The 18,161-nt window shown below is 36.9% G+C and overlaps 1 protein-coding gene across 3 annotated transcripts in view; it reads right to left on the bottom strand.

Moving 5' to 3' along the window:
- FAT1 (FAT atypical cadherin 1) overlaps positions 1 to 18,161 on the bottom strand; it is a 119,950-nt gene that overhangs the window by 66,119 nt on the left and 35,670 nt on the right. The gene's annotated exons all lie outside the window — the stretch shown is intronic.

Genomic DNA, 18,161 nt, shown 5'->3' with positions numbered 1-18,161 from the left:
TTTTCTTGTGCAATAATCATTCTGAATTAACGCTATTTTTAGGGTTCAACATGATCCAGGTTGAATTATGGAAATCCTACAACTTTAAAATCACTGAAGCTTCCCATTTAACGCAAAATACTATGGGAAAAATAACAAATATCAATTTAACCTGTGCTCAAAAATGAAACAGTATTTATCTCAACTAAATATATACATCTATATTTCTTGATCATGTAAATTTAAATATTTGCTTATTTGAGGTTAATATCACAGAAAAACCTCATTTATTTTGAATGTTAGATAATTATATCTAACACTCCCCAAAAGGTTTACAACTTACAAACAGCAAACCTAAATATTATAATGTGAAATAGATTATCATAAAATGAATGTGTATTGCTATTCAGAAGCATTATAACTACTGCTTCACTATTTCTTTGCAAACCCTCAAAATGGATCTCCTCCTAGAAATATGGAACAAAGCCTCAGAACTCTTAAATAAAAAAGGAGCTAGCTGGTCTCTCTATGCAGCAGACAACTCAAACACGTTTTCCTTTTTCTCTGGTCCGAACATAAGTCTATGCATACTCAATCTGTTCACCAAATTATATTTGTTTTAGCCTGAAAGAAGAGTGTGCCCTTAGTAACCAAGTGAAAATAATCTTTTCCAGTTTTTCTTTGTCTCACTCCCATCAACCGATACAAAGGACGCCAGGGAACAGTTCTAAGAGGATTACATATTAATAAATGAATGTACATATGCTTCTCTTGTTTCTGCCATGTCATTAAAATGTAACATAATTCATCTGGCAGGTGAAGTATTATTAGAAAATTTAAAGACAGGTACGTGGTACTTGTATTCACCTCTTTTGAGTTCTAATCCTCCAACAGTTCATGCTGCTATCCACTTTTAAAAACTGTGTCCCTCTCAACATCACTTGTAGGCATTTAATAACAATAATTAGGAAAAATTTTGTCAGTCTTTATGATACGTCAGGTACTATAACTGTCTTACATGCATTATTTTATTCATTCCTTATATCCAACCTGCCCATATATGTGGTATTATTATCCCCATTTCATGAATGAAAAACTCAGGTTAAGAGTCATGAGGAACTTTCCCAGGGTCATAGTAAACGGCAGAGCTGGAGCTCAAACACTAGGAATCTCTGACTGCAGGGCCACCAAAATTCCATCTGTCTTACTGTTAGTATGACAAAAGTTCAGTCAACAAAATTTAACATGAAAACTCTGAAAAGACAAGTCAAAGCTCATACTTTGTCCATTTTTTTGCATGTCAGTATTCAGAAGGAGTTTATTAAGTGAACATTCACATACAATAGCTTCTTTTAGTGTCAGGATGGAAGGAAAGAAAGAGGTAGAAAATGCAAATACATAATAAGAATTAAATCACAGACAAAAACAGTTATTTATTTTACATCAAGTTCCACTTGGAGTCTGGTCTGTGTCCTGACTAGTGTACAGTTATGGGCTGGATGTTTCTGCTGGGAAGAGCCCCTCTCCCCCAATCAACCTAGCAACTGAGGGGGTAGCCACACCCTTCTGTGCATGACCTCTGAGCCACAGTCAGGAGGGAAAGTTTCCAAGTCCCAGGTAATCTCCAGATACTACCAACAGTTCAAAGTGAGACTCCAAAGTAGCTCTACTCAAATATGGAAGAAACTAGAATTGTATTAATTAGTAATTAAATATACATAAGTGATGTTCATATTTCATGAATTCTTAAACTGTATATTTTTATATATATTTCATATAGTGATTGCTAAGATGTTCATGTTTTGATGTACTTTAATTATTACGTTCTTATAAAAAGAACAAAATTACTACAGCTTATAGATAACTAAGAAATAAAGTGAATTTTTAACTGCCAAAGGGAAAGGAGGACATACTGAATAACTTCTTCTAACCAAAATGCTCAAATAATAATACAAATAAATTTACTGTATTTATATATAATAATTTAATAATACAAGGACTTACTGTATGTCAAGGACTTCACTAGGTGCTTTACATGCATTAAATCGTTTAAAGAACACTGGAATCACATGATTTTCATCGTGGCTTCACAAATGAGGAGACAGAAGCTTAGATAAAGTCAGCGAACGGCCCAAGCCTTACAGTGATGAGGAAGCACAGCCATGGTCAGTCAACAATAAAGTGGTGGAATCGAGATTTGAATCAGACAGTCTGACTCCAGAACTTAGGCTCTTCACCATCAGGCTACACTGTCATCATTAGCCACAGAATCATCGTCACACACTCCACAGCAGCAAGGATGCTGGAGACCAAGGAGCGGGGTGGGGGGCTGCCATGATGAGAGGCTACAAGCAGTTTTCCACTACTGAGATAAGGGTCTTCCCCACATTTAAAGGACAATAAAGAAGAAACGATTCCAGGGCTCTACTTCATAGTGGTTCAGGGGCTAGTGCCTAAGCACTATTTTAATTGCGGATTCTAATTCTAAGCACTATTCTAAAAGCATAAAGTAGGTGGGAAAAGACCATACTTATGCAAAGGGATTTTGTGTTCTGCTTTTTAATCTGTCTGCTCAGTCACAAGATACATCCCTGCGAGACCCCCAGGCAGAAACTTTTGCAACAGGCAGAACTGAGCTCCCATTTTGAATCTAGGAAGAACTGACCACAGGTCCAGGAACAGCTAGAAACAGTCTAGATAATCTGGGAAGACAGACTAGTAGATCTAAGCCTTAGCCATTTCAAAACCAAGAATTGGAGACTGACAACCCTTTAGAAATCCTCAAGTACAACTCACTTGTTTTTAAGAAGAGCTGAAATGATTTGCTCAACTTTAAGAAGCTAAACAGGCAGAACGTTGAGAATCTAGAGCAAGGCACCTCCTTAACCAAGGGCTCATCAGAATCCCAATCGTTCCTTACGGGGGGTCCCAGTTTCTGAGATGGCCAACATACCAACTACCTAGAAGCCTGGCCAGAGCAGTGTCTATTCTTTCAGTCCTTATTCCTACACCTGTCACTCTTCTTTTCCCAGTCCTTCCTAGAGCCACAACTAGCATGTACAGATGGATTTCTTCTGTACATTCCGTTACCTTAATTCATTAAAAAGAAACAAATTTTCAAAATTCCATTATGAAGACTTCTAACTAGTACCTTTAACACAGGAAAACAACAACTAAGGACCCCTAGGCATCACTGGAAGTGAATCGACCTACTGTGTTCACTCGCAAAACTGCATCCCACTCCCATTTCTCTCAATCCATGATCTTCTACCAACCAACTTTCAGTAACTCCGACTTTTTTGCACACTTGTTATAAATTCACTTTTCCTGAAACAATTCTCTAAGGAACCAAACAAAACTATAAATACTTAAACTCCAGTTTTAAAGCTATTTCTCTTTAATACATACCCACAATAATACTGCATCTTATTCGGCACATATACACATCCATACGCTAACTTCCTGTGGTTCTCCTCCTGTCTTCAAATAGCTCCCCCTCTCTCAGCTTCCTTTCTTTCTCTGCCATCTCTGCTCCCATTTTTTATTTCCTCTTCCACTTTCTGGGACAGCAACAATAGCATGCAAGCAACTAGATGATCCGTAAGCCCAGGCTGTGAGGGAGAAACAAGTGATAGCCCAGGGCTACCACGGTTCCCTCCAGCCAGATGAAAAGAGTCTCAATCAATGCTGTACAAGAAAAAGCCAGTGAGATGGCTAAAGCAGAAATAACACCTTTCTTGTCAAGAGGTTTTAGCGCACAAGCAGCAGACAAGGTAAGAATGCTGCTGTGTGATTCTACGCTGTATATTTTGAACACAGAAGACAAGTTTAGACAAGTCTGCTATATATGCACCACCCAGCAATGTTATAAGAGATCATTTCTTGGCTTTAATGAAACATGACGGAAGCGAAAAATGCCTAGCTTTGCAATCTCAGGAATACAATGAAGACATTTTCAGGAAAAGTTGTTAATAGAGCTGAAAAATTTGAAAGAAGCTAGAAATCTGGAGCTATTAAATAAAAATATTTATCATTCCAAACATACTCTCTAGGATTTCAAAACTACCACCAGATGTCACTATGGAAACTGATTTTAAATGTGCATACTGTGGAAAAACTGGACTGAAAAAAATAATGCAATGTAATTGTTAAAAGAGCTTGACCAATGTGGCTGAAAATACAGCTCACAGCAAAATTTCTTTCTAGAAGGATTCATTACTGTCCGTATAATTAAACAGGTACTGATGGTGTCTTCCTGTACACGCTGATTATTCAAAGGTTGTAGGATACAGTATTAGTTGCTCAAGTAGACCGTCCAAAAGTAAATAAAGGTTTCCAAGAATAACTAATTTCTACTATGTATCCCTGCTCGCTAATGGCCTGTTAACTTGAACACTGGCCTTGGACAGGAACAGCCAGCAGTCCCTCCAACTGCCACTGGCGGGGCAAGATGCTTTCAACAGAGTAATCTTTAAGGCAGAAATAAAAGTTTTATGTAGCCACTATACTGCCAGTGTAGTCACTATACTGCCAAAAATAATTCAACTGACTCAAATTTCCATGGTCACAGAACACCTTTCTTCCTGGAATTTTCCTGTTTTCTTTGTTTAACAGGTCTTGGCCCTCTATCAAGTCCTGGTACCAAAGCTTTCAACAAAACCTTGCTCTTTCAGATTCTTCAGCTACTCCAACTCAAAAATACTTATAATCAGCAACAATCTGGCACCATAAATTTGCAAACCCTACCCTCCTTTCTGATATACCATGTCACATACACTTTTTACTTTTCTGGAACCAAGCTTAAGGCAGCAACTGTATGAAAAGCTTCTTAGTCAATCATAAGAAAAACTAGCATATTGCACAGTTCAACACGTACCTCTCTGCCCTCTCACAGCTAAACACAGAGTAAGTCATATTGTAAAACTATCCCTCCAGGTTAAAGACATGGTACTGATGTCACCAACATCCAATCTTTCAAAAGCAATAACTTGCCATGAGTGTTATTTTGTGAGAAGCCATTTGTGGTTGGGAACACGGCAAACTCAAGTGAAATGGTAATGATGATGGTGATAATATAAAACAAGAGATACATATATAGAGCTCATGATACACCAGCTGCTATTTTAAATATGTCTCAAATCTTTTAATCTTTACAGAAATCCTAAGAAATGGGTAATATGATCATCCCTATTTCAGATGAGGAAACGATGGCAACAACCTGCCCAAAGTCACACAGTTAGTTCATTACTGGTGGAACTTGGATTCAATCCCAAAGAGACTGGCTCCAGACAGTCATGCTGTAACACTTCTGAGTCTCTGGCTGTGTCCTCTGATTGGAGAGAAGCATGAGAGCAACTGAACACAGCCTGCAGTTTCCAGAGAAAGTCCTGGCTTCAAAAGAATGTAAAAATGGAGTGACCAGATGGGAAAAATTGGTTTTGTTGTTTTCCCAACATTTGGGGATCTGGGTAAAGAATCTGATGATGCAAAAACCTTGCTGTTCTGTGCCATTAAAACATTAAGCACATTCCACAGCGTCAGGATAAAAGGGGGACTTGGTTAATTTATAATGGTACATACGATACAGCTTTAAAAAATGATATGTTTAGGGCTTCCCTGGTGGCGCAGTGGTTGAGAGTCCGCCTGCCGATGCAGGGGATTAAAAAAAAAATGATATGTTTATTAATTACAAGGAACAATGTCAACAATATACAAATTGATCAAAAATATAAATCTTTATAAAACTGTACAGAGTACAGCCTTGGTTTTGTTTAGTTCTGTTTCAAAATTAAAAACCACACAAACACACAATTACATGCCCAGCGGGGAAAAAGAAAGGTCTAGAATAAACAAAGTGATGGAGGGACAATAAAGAAAATCAACCAACCTAGTGAACTAAAATTTTTTTTTTTTTTTTTTTTTTTTTGCGGTACGCGGGCCTCTCACTGTCGTGGCCTCTCCCGTTGAGGAACACAGGCTCCGGACGCGCAGGCTCAGCAGCCATGGCTCACGGGCCCAGCCGCTCCGCGGCATGTGGGATCTTCCCAGACCGGGGCACGAACCCGTGTCCCCTGCATCGGCAGGCGGACTCTCAACCACTGCGCCACCAGGGAAGCCCTAAAATATTTTTTAACTGTAAATTTCTATAACCATGAATTTTAAGTCATATTTAAAATGCATAAGTAAAAAGCCAAATGAAATTTAAGTACCAACAGTCTTTTAAAAGTTTTGCTAGTATAACCTTCTTGCCTCATTTTCCCTTTATATCTTAGATAACACTTTCATCTGTTTCATTTAATCTGAGTCAATGGATAACAATGGATAGCCTGACAGCTTCAACAATTTAATATTCAAAATTATTTATATATGAAACTACTTATAGTGCCAGACCAAAGTTCACCTTTATGAAATAAATTACAATGAGAGCTTAAAAAAAAGAATAAAGAAACTACTTACAAAGTTTTAGGTCTAGGAAATTCTATAATTATATTGTATAGAGTTAGGTCATAAGTTAATAATTAAAGGGAAAGCTTCTTATGTAGTAACTGTCAATCTGTTTTTTCATTATTTAGACTGTCTATTTAAATCACTTTAATTAAAATGTATATCTATCAACTCTTTCAATTAAAATTGCTGCAATGACTTTAAAATCAGCTGAGGAAGCTTTCTGACTTGCAAACTTACCAAAACATATTAATTAAGTTCATAATCAGATTTTAAGCATCATGTTTCAAGTCCAGGGATTTCTTTAGCTTTGCAAAGAGCCATTCCCACGTCAAGCTCTGCTAAACCATGTTTTTACGCTTTGTGGAGAACGATTCCAAGTTCAGATTTCCATGTCAGAATCATTAATACTGTTAATGAGGGCTTTCATGGATAAGCTCTCTTAAAAAGGATCATCCTTGGGTATCAAAAATATCATCTGAACACATATTAATTGGATAAAACTATGTACACCAGACAGCCTGTGGAGGCATTAAAATCCAAAGGATACATTTCACATACCAATGGCAATGCTTCTAGCAGTTTGTTTCATATTTTAAAAGCTATTCAAATTCAATGTAGATTACTTTTCCCACCTTACGTTTACTGGATGCAACTCAGCATATGCTTTATATATGCCATTTTTTTGAATCCTCACAATTATTCTGTAAGCTCGATGGTCTCTCCTCAATTTCCATATGCGGATGTAGAGGTTTAGAGTTGAAAAGTCACTGGTCTAAGGTCATTTATTCATCATCATCATAGGAACAGATTAATCAATGAATTAATTAATGAATTCCCTTACCAGTTAGCCATCTAAGCACTTACATTTACTAACTTGTGTAAGCCTCAAAAGTTAAGTAAGTTGCCTTAAGTTACCCAACTAGTTGCAGAGAAGCAAGAATCCAAACCTGGCTGACTAGTCCACAGGCAAAACTCATAACCACCAGGGTGTTCTCTTCTGCTTTTCCTGTTCTTATGGGGTGGCAGAGTTGTGATTCAAAAGACACATCTAACTCAAGCCCTGGCTCTTTCCTTATAAGCCTGGGTAGGCGATCTTCATAAATCTATCACTATTGATGGGGGGGGAAAAAAATCAACACATCAACAAGTTTACCAGCACTTGCCCTGGTGGGAGGAATGACATAAATTCAAGTATAAGCCCAACTAAATGTGGGCCAAACAGATCTCTATATAAAGTTCAAGAATCCCATGCGATTAAGTTTAGGATAAAAAAAAGGAAAAAAGGATATAAAAAAGAAGCCACACTGTTCTATATTCAGGAAGCTAGTATATTTATCCTATCATCTTGTTAGGTAAAAATGCAGACTAAGTTTATATTAAATGAAGCATAACAGTTATAAGGCATTATAGAATACTGAATATCACTGTGAGAATATCATAACCAAGTTGTGAATGTGCTTCCCGTTACTAACTTTATAATATTGAGTGGTAGGATCCAGAGTTCTAAGTCTTAAAAATCAGTTGTAAAAGTTTTGTGTCAGATAAAAACTGATGTTTTAAGGAAAACCCCCCTTTGGAAAAGAAATCTTGGTAACTTTAATCTAGTCTCCAATACTTAAATAAAGATAATAAATACAGATTTTAAAAAACTGTACCCTACAGTATCTGCTTCATCAAAAAGGAGTTAATGTTTATAGTGGCCTGGATCTTGCTAGAAATTAATCTGGAACCTGGTATTATTGATTTATACTTTCTTTCATTCACTCAACAAACACGTGGTTCCCACTATTTGCCAGGCCTGGTATGAAGTGCTAAAGAAACCAAGAAAAGTAAAACAACATATTACAGGAAAGACAGTTAAATAAAATAGTAATTTATTCCCTCGAACTGCTTTTTGAGAAGGGCAACATAGTATTTTAATGACTAGTTACTTGAATATTATTTTCCATTATTTTATTTCTTGCACAAAAGTCAAAGAAATCCTTTTATAGGTTATGAGTCCCTGACTGAATTTTAGGATGCAACATGTAATTATGCAATTTTTAAAACTATTATAACATTAATTCTATTTTGTGAGAAAAGATAGAGGGAAGATGTGTATATACACTAAAAATGGTGGATTATAGGGATAAGTGAATTTTTTCTTCTTTGTGTTCACATTTTCTACTTTTTCCACAAGAAGTACATATGTGTTGCATAAAAATATTTCTTTAAACCCTCATGTATAAAGGATTAATCCAAAGTATATCAACAGAACTTGAGAAATTTCAGAAATGTACAAACAACCTTTAAAAGTTAAGAGTGACTTCTAGGTTTCCATAAGCCGAGTAACAACTGCCTGAAACACTTGTATTGCAAAGTGTGCTCCAGCACAGAGAAGACAAGGCACTATTCAACGATTCAAATGTCAGTTGAAACAACTATGCCTCAAGCCAAACTCCTTAACGCACTCCCCCTTGCTAAAGAAGGAATGGAATGAGATTCCTCTGCTACAGTCAAGTATTACACTGGTCACTGTATAAACACAGCTCTTTCCGAAAGAGACAGTTGTCTCCAGAGTCCTAGAAGGCACCAGGCTGGGAAAAGAGCAAGTTTTCCTTCTTCTAAGGTCTGTTCAAGCTTCTGTAAAACAGATTCTAAACATAGAAAAGCGCAACTATTTATTTTTCTTAAAACCTAAGACCCACATGCAATTCAGCTATGCAGAAGGAAGGTTTGGTTTACATGAACTGAACACCAGTTGAAGCAAATAAAAATCCCTGTATAAATTCCCCCCTTTCCTATCTACTCCCAAGCAGCATTTTTCTTTACTTTTGATCAAATGAATGAAGCAAACCTGTTTCTCTATTAAATTCTATTTTAACCATAAAGCAGTTTTTAACTTAAAAAAAAATTCATATTAGTTTACAAATTGGTATAATTTAGAGGCAATATTCAGCTACTTTTAATATCCAGTTTGCTGCCAAAGCCCAGTCTCTAAAAGAACTCAGTAACTCAGGTGAAGCTAACCTAGTTATGACCTGACCCACTGACACTGATAACTTAGGATAAACTTTGGGTAAACCATGTTTTATGCTAACAAATACTTCAAATTAAATCAAACACCTATAAATAGTGATCTAAATGTATTGCAAGACTTAATTAAACCTTACTAAAATCTTTATTAGGACAAAACATCAACTTGTAAATACATATAATCCCCTAGCTTCACCTGTTTTCTAAATTCAGATTTTTTTTTTTTTTTTATGAAGAAAGGTATGAGGGACAGACTTGAACGTACCAGAAGATTCCTAATTTGATATATTTTTAAAAATCACCAAGACAGGGCACACCTGTCTTTACCAGTGGTTTCTAAAACTGGAGGGGAACAACCAAGACTCAACAAATCTAGAATACGTAGTACACACTCACAAAGGGAACAACTGTGACCAAGATCTCTCAGTGGTAACCGTGAGGCATAGAGGAATTATACAATCTGCCCTATGCTAAGCAAACAGGAAGCAAACTTCATGAAGTACTCCAAAATACCGAGTGAACATTAATTCATCATCTCAGAGATGGTGGAGACATAATTCTTAATTGAGACAATAAGAGACTATATAAGAGTAGATTGGTGGGTCTCAAATAGCTGTCATGTGTCTACATTTAAAAAACTAAAGCAGAGAACTGAATTTGAGAAAAATTAACTGTACAGAATAAATAACCACAGTAGTTCTTATATCATCCTGATTCTTAATTCCCTCTGAGGTTAAAGTTGTTCTTTAAAAAAGTAATAAACACTTCATTAAAAAGTGAAATATTTTCTTCTCTAATTCTCCTAACCATTAATAAGATGAAGTGATAACAGAAGACACAGACTATGAAAATAGAGACATCATGAAGCCACAGATATTAGAAAAGTGTATATAATCAAAATTAATCATTAGAAGAAATATATTCAAAAGTGCATAACAGTTAATTACAGGATACTAGTTGTAATTAACTAGTAAAACAGTTACTGAAATGTCTCAGAGATGATATAAAAATATAAATAAAAATAAAACCTTCTTAATTAAAGGTATAACTGACCAAAAGTACAAAACACTAAAAATGTATCTTCCTTAATAGTTAAGTAAATGGCAATTTAATAAAACGGAAGTTTTGGAAATTATCTGTACTTTCCAAAATACTTTTTTTTCATAAAGCTAAATACAAAGAAAAAAAAAAGCATGAGACTTAAACATTACTGGCATTTCTAAAGAAGCTCAAATATTTCTAGCTCATGACAGGCTATTGGATAGATAAGGTCAAAGGAAAGAGGCCAGATGTTCTCTTATCAACTCTTACTGTCTTTTTAAAAATGATTTTTAAGAAACGATTCAATCCTAAACTCCTGGATAGATCTGCCTCTTCATCCAACCATTTATGAAAGAGATGGTGAAGCAATCATATTTTTTCTAGTTATTTTACTTTGGTTGGTTTGCTGTAACAGGCTATTTGTTAAAATCTGAAAAAAAGTCATCTAAATGATCACTTTATAATCTGGTAACTTCTCAACCGTAACTTACAGATCCAGTAAGCTAATCCATTTACTGCTAAATCTACCCATTGATGGAAATAATACATACATATTTCCCAAACGATCTCAGTACCAAATCAGGAAAACGAAACAATTATGTTTGTAAATTTAGTCTCAATTTAACCAAATATTGAATGAATTTTAAAAATGTTCACTTTACTAGCATATTTTGAAATAATGCTGGCATAGCCATGGCTTTAATTATTGTCTTTAAAAGAGAAATTTAACCCAACAGACTAACCCAATTATTCAAAAGAAATTTGCAAGGGGTCAGAAGTAATAAGAGGAAAAGACTGAGATACCTTTAGCAGAACTGATGTTTTCTAATAGGGAAAACTAACTAATTCAAAAATTCAAAGACGAGAATACATAAAATCTGGAATACATGAAATCTGAAAATGACTGGACTTGTATTTGTGATTATTGATACCACCATAAAACACTTAACATGCTTCTATAATGCACTGTCATTTCTGCAATGTTTCTCTCCTTATCCACCACTTTCCCCCCACCCGCCCCTCAACCCCCAACCCTCTGGAAGAAAACATAATGGGGATCCACTCTCCCAAATATCTTTACCAAGACACAGGGAGGCAGCTGACCTCCTCCGCAAACAGCATTTTATGAGGTTCCAAACTCAAGAGAAGTAAAGCATGAGACTTAGTTATTTTAAATGATCAAACCAAAGAAATAGATAAAATTAAGAATGAAAAGAGTGATAAAAATCATCTAGTCCAGCCTCTAACTTTACAGATGAGGAAGCCAAGGTCTAGACAGTAAAGACTTGTCATTAGGCCACAGAGCTGCAGTCAAAGCCATAAAAGGAACCCCACGCATCCCCTGAAACCCCAACCTACCTTCAAGTGTAGTACCTGGAAGGAAAGTGAAGAGGCTGCCTTAAACCAAATTCCAGTAGGAGTGAAATATGGTTTCTGATTTGTGGGAGAGATGACTGATACCAGGAATAGCAAGAGTCAGAGTTAACCATTTGCCATAAATTCTAAGAAAGCTTACAAAGTACTCCTGGCCCTACCTTACCTTGCTCTCCATGACTCTGACTTAATCACACATCCCAATCACTGATGAAGAATACTACTCATTTCAGAATTAGAGAGGGAAACAGGATTTCCAGACAATGTAGGTTCTATTCTCCAAATCTGTCACTTATAAGTACTAGTCTTCAAGCAAAATAATCCATCATTCTTACAGTGTTTTTGTTAACTGTCCCAAGTCTGCATTTTAATAAATGTGTAACTGCTGGTGATTTATTATTGTCAATGCCTCAGTTTCCTTCTGTATAAAATGGGGAGGATAGATGTGTTGTAAGGATTAAGTGATTAGTATTAAAAATAAAGGTAATTACTACTACTAAGGCTATTTTGATGCTTGAGAAGCTAAAGCAAAGCCAAGATTTAGAAAGATTCTTAAAGAGGTATGACACCTGGGCTTCCCTGGTGGTGCAGTGGTTGAGAGTCCGCCTGCTGATGCAGGGGATGTGGGTTCCTGCCCCGGTCCGGGAAGATCCCACATGCCGCGGAGCGGCTGGGCCCGTGAGCCATGGCTGCTGGGCCTGCGCGTCCGGAGCCTGTGCTCCGCAACGGGTGAGGTCACAACAGTGAGAGGTCCACATACCGTAAAAAAAAAAAAAAAAAAAAAGAGGTATGACACCTTAATCCTTAACCTTGTACTTTACAAGGAAGTTACTACTACTCCAAAGAGAAAACTAGCTAACAGAAACCACATTATGATGAAGTAGTGTTTGAAGCAGAATTATTAGAATCACTTAAAGACCAGGTGACTGACTAAACTAACCTAAGTGCTCTGAATGGAATGCTAAAGAGCAAAAGAAACGTAGACACTTTCCACTGTGGCCACACTTTCCAAAGGGGCACATAAATAAGCTGTTTCGACTAACAGTATAAAAAATATGTTAAAATGTGCACAGCATGCATCCAGACTGCTGAAGTGGTCACTGAGGTCTAAGCTATAAAGTCTCATTTCAAATATGACATGATAATCAAAACTAGGAAAAAATCAAATTAGAAATGTCTGGAGCAAAGACAGAAAACATTATGTCCATCGCTGCCCCTGATATTATCTCCTTCCCCATTTATGTGCATCAAATTTTGATCAAGTTTCATCAAATTTCCAAGAGTCATTACAGATTTACAAGTTAAAGCTAACCAAGTTCAATCGAAGTCATTCCTAGAATATACCATACTTACTAAAAAAAAATTTAAAGACTAAACTGTATACCTATATTACAGTTAATCCCTTTGTCTCCAAAGGTACAAAATTATCAGTATCATATGGAAATAAGGAACATTAGAGATTTCCTTATCTTAGACCTGGGTACAGGAAAATGAAGCATATACCTCCCAAGATTCTTTTCAAAATATCATTAATTTACCTTCTGAACTGCTAAAAATTGTAACTGTCTCTAATTCAAGACTTTTTATGATGTGCAAGTACAAAGAAAAACTTTTTTGAAATAAAAAACTTGCTTCTCAGAGAAAACAACTTACTTTTAATGATTTTTTAAAAGCAGTTAAAACAGCAACCTTATTTCAAGGGTTTATATCTAAAAGAAAGTCTATTACCAAAGAGGAAAATTGGGGTGGCAAACCATCAAAACAGAAAGAGCATTTTCCTTCTTTTTCTCCTTGTCACCAGTGATGACCTGCTATCACAGAGGTCCCCAAGGAGCTGGGCATAAAGCCTGGACTGGGATAAAAATTCACAGTGGGACTTTCGGGAGAGTAGGGCAGTCAGCAGCAGGGAAAAAGGAGCACCTGCACGGAACTGGGAGGGCAGGCAAGCTAGACCTCTCCTTGGGTAAGACAGGGCTACACCCTTCCCTGGGTCTGACTGTCCTGCATCCCCACCAGTCGCTTCTGGTCACCGACCACAAGCCTCCAGGTGACCTGGCCCCTGCTCTCTACCCCCTTCATCGCAGACGTCCAGCCACAAAGCCTGTTCGTATTTCGGAGCTGCTATTCCCTCTGACCAAAAGTTGCCTTCAAATGGCTGGCTCTGCTTTCCTGTCATTCAAGTCCCCGCTCACATCTCCTCAGAAGTCCTCCCCTGCCCACTCCATCTAAAGAAGACCATCTACACCCTGCAGAAAACCACCGACGCACTGCACTGTTTATTTTCTCTACAGCACTGCTAAGCAGAAAGTATGTGTTTATCTTCTTCTCGACTTGTCAACGGTCTTCTCTCTTCAGAAAGAGAGCTCCGGGAAGACCACAGCACTGTGTATCTCATACAATGCAGAATCCAGAGCACCAGGAATGGGTTCCGGTAGGTAGGGGGCTGTCAATAAATAGTAATTAGCGAATCAAAGAAGGAAGGAAGGAAGGAAGGAAGGAACTCTCCATGGAGGCCTTTTTTCATCTTCTGAATCGTGCCTCAGAGAAATTCTCCCAAGGATTCACCTTCAAAGGACACGGATGATTTCTCCAAAGTCCTCATCCTTCAGGGACCCACGCAGGATTTGAGAGCGCTGAAGTGCTTTCCACCTCCTTCCCCCTCCCCACATTCTCATTTCTCCACAACCTCCTTGAAGGGTTCTTTCTAGGATGGTCCAAGCAACTGGTTCTTCTCCTTAAGGTCAAAGATCCTTCAAGGGTCAGCAGGGCTTACTGTTCGATTTTTATTCCCTTCACTCATCTTCTGGACTTAACTTTCTAGGGATCAGAGATCCCTCTGAAAATATGAAAATGGTTCAATTCCCACAGGGACTTCCAAAGCCTTCACAGAAAATTTAAAAAATAAAATCACAAGATATTGCATATAAAATTTAATAAAACTGAGTTTTCCAGTTGTTTTCAAGGGTTACAGCACAGTAAGATTACTACTTCATTAACTCCACTGAGCCAACACATATCATATACTTATGTGACTTATGCAACTAACTGAATATGCAAATTAACAGTTTACATGGAACTTTAATAGATGCTTACCTACTTAAGAAAATAAGCTAGAACTTCTAATGTTTACCATATTTAAGAATGTATTAATCTGTAAGAAATTCTTTATTCCACAGGAGCCTCATCTACCCAATTAGGTCATTATGAATTATGTGTATCTGGCGATAATAAACTTTTCAAAGAGTTTTAAGATTATACATTTTTTTTAAAGAGCTAGACTGAACCTTCCTTGCAGACGTACTATATCCAATCCCAGACCGAGGATCCACTGCACAGCGCAGTTAGTGCTTCTGTGCTTAACACCATGAAATGAGTGCTTTAGGAAGGCCAGGCCTGTGGCTGTGAGAGGGAGAAAAAGTGCTTTTGTAAATCTCCTGTTGGCTCCCATACAGGACTCAGGAGCTACTGCAAACTGTGCTTCCCACCTAGAAGAATGTGCCTGCCTTCCACACCTGAACATTCTGAGGCACAGAAAGTGGAACTGACGCTTGGCCCACTTTCAATAGAATGAAATCACTAAGAAACTTCTGTAGGAAACTTTAAATAATTACCAAGCATTTTCCAAAGCAATCAACATTCTTTCACAAGTGAATGACCATATGTTAATCATTAACTTGGGTGTGTGGGGGGGTGAAACTGGAAAAGAAAAAAAAAATCACAGGTCCCTTCACCCCATTAGTATTAATGGCAGCAGAGTGAAACACTTTCAGACAAATAATGTGTACACGGTAATAAAGCTAAACAAAAACTTAACAAATTAAAAAGGGTAACCTTTGGATAGAGTACCATATTTAATAAAAGAGGCGTGGTTTTCATTTACTATTCTGAGTTCAGTTTTGACTAAGCTGAAAACGTCAATCTCTTAGTATTTTTGGCAACTTCTTTTATGTCCAAAGTCAAGTCATGAATTTTGGGAAATCAGCAGGCGAGCCCCATTTGTGCGTGAAACACTGTATCTAAGAGGATGAAAGTCAACCAGTGCCCTAATCCCTTGGGCAAGAAAGGTAAGTATAGACCCGGAGTCTCAAAGCCAGAAATGATGGAGAAATCACCAAGAAGCACATTCCTGTCTTATCTGGCTTGACTTTGATTCACCTCACCTTACTTTCATCACAGGAAGGACAGTCCAAGGGCATTACTCTCAGATCAAACAAAGCAATCCAAACAGGCAGAGGCAGACACATGAACTCTTCTCACAGGGAAAAGATGAACAAGCCTGACATTTCATGAATGAATAAGCTGTAATGAAGCATTTCATTCTGTCCTTAAATAAAATTTCAAAAAGCTGCTAGAATATGGGACTGCAATAGAGAGCGTTAACCACTGCAAGAGAGGGAATCAACCGCGAAGCCAAACATCCATATTTTTTAGTAAGAACATGAGATGCATGAAGGCCTACAATTTCCTATTTCAAAGGAAAAATCTTCATTCAAAGATTTTCTTAAAATCACAGCAGATTTTGCAACCAGCAAATAGTGGCCTGGGATTGCTTTAGTGCCTTCAGCTATTCCTTAGGTAAGGATTACGCAGTCAACATTTTTTTTCACTCCAGTTAACTTTTCATTTGAACACAACTCAGGTGTTCCTTTCATTAACTTTTTGAGGCGTTTAGCTAGCATTTAGCTAGCAACTTTCAACTTTCAAGCCAGTAACGTTAGCCTGTATAACACTGGATTCTGCGATTGTAACAGAAGTCTGCTTTTCATAAAGCCAACACATATTTGGTTACTTAAAAAGCAGTGAAGACTTCTTTGTTAACTTTTACCACAGACTATTTTATTTCCTTCAAATTAGGTAAGAAACATTCTCTCTAATAAAAAAAAAGAAAACACTGGCAGACCCTGAATTCTCTGGTCCATTTGGTAGGTTTCTTGGTAACATCCAAGTTTTGCTTCTGTATTTGTAAATAAGGGTCCATTTCGAAGCACCCAGATTGTGGGAATCTGCTATAAGGAAATCTACTTCCCCTAGTGAAACAGCCAAATTTTAATGTTAAAAAAAACCCACTATTCTAAATTCTTTGACTTTCTGACTCACTTATGACAATCCCTGAAGCTAGAATTCAAATGTGTACGGGAAGTTAGCGTTGGGAAATAAAGCCCCAAAGAGCTGTAATCAACCAACTATTCCACTAAAACAGACTACTGTCTGGTTTAGAAAAATAATGGAATTTTTACTTCCAGGTGATCAAAGATGCATCCATTCAGTACTGTCACCTTTAGAATGAGTCCCCCACGGTGCATATGGCAGAAAGTTTGTGTACTATAATTATTTGTGAATTTTCTTCTCCACCCGAATTCTAAAGAAGCCATGTAGAGATTTTCTTTCTTGCATGCCTCCTCCCATCTTTATCATTTTATTGGTAAATTAGACTTTAAGATGCACTTTTTCAGTTAATGCAATTATAAGTATGCAATAGGAAGCTAACAAAAAATAAAATACTTGTGGATTTCCAAATGAGTGTTCTTTTTTCCAAGGGCTCAATAAAATCACCTCAGCACATTTAAATCAATATTAATCTCCTAACATCTGGGTCTAATCTGTTTAAATGCAGCACATCACTCTGTCTCAATTGCAAATCTAATTTTAATATTTAATTCCTAGATCTACTGCCTAAGTCATTATCTTAAAACTTCGGATTTTTAAAAAACTGTTCTTCACGCAATTCTCTTTGAATAGAAACCTATGTCTTTTATCAGCTTCACAGTCTCTCCCAGGTACTTAATTTGAGTTAATAGCTGTGAAGGAATTGCTTATTGCCTGATAACAGATCTTGCATAATCTGTTCTCAAATCATCCCATGAATAAGATAATTTGTTTTAATTCAATCACTATGCCCCTCAGTATATATAAACTATGGACGTGGGACTATGGATGTGGGATAGTGAATTAATTTACAAGGACCACTTAGGGAAGGAAGAGAGAAGAATTTGTATTCTTGGTTTTAACAGTAATATCACACTATTTGAAAAGCCTCACAGCAGCTAACCTTAGAAATTCATACTAAACATATGCTTTTATAGAGTAAACAGTATTTAACCAAGTGAAATAAAAAGTAAACTCCCATTTTAGAGTTATTTTTTTCCACAGGACCTTTAGCACATAAGAGATATCATACATTAAAAAAAAAACAAAGAAGCATTAAGATGCCACTGGGGACAAAGATTAAAAAAGCTAAATTAAATCAAAGAGTACAGTCTCAAAAAGTTTGTTTACAAAAATTAGAATTTTCAAACACATAACCA

Source organism: Delphinus delphis, chromosome 21 (assembly GCF_949987515.2).
Source record: "Delphinus delphis chromosome 21, mDelDel1.2, whole genome shotgun sequence".
In the NCBI taxonomy this organism is placed as follows: Eukaryota; Metazoa; Chordata; class Mammalia; order Artiodactyla; family Delphinidae; genus Delphinus; species Delphinus delphis.
The sequence above is the reverse complement of the archived record's forward strand: the minus strand, read 5'-3'. Positions and strand labels throughout refer to the sequence as shown.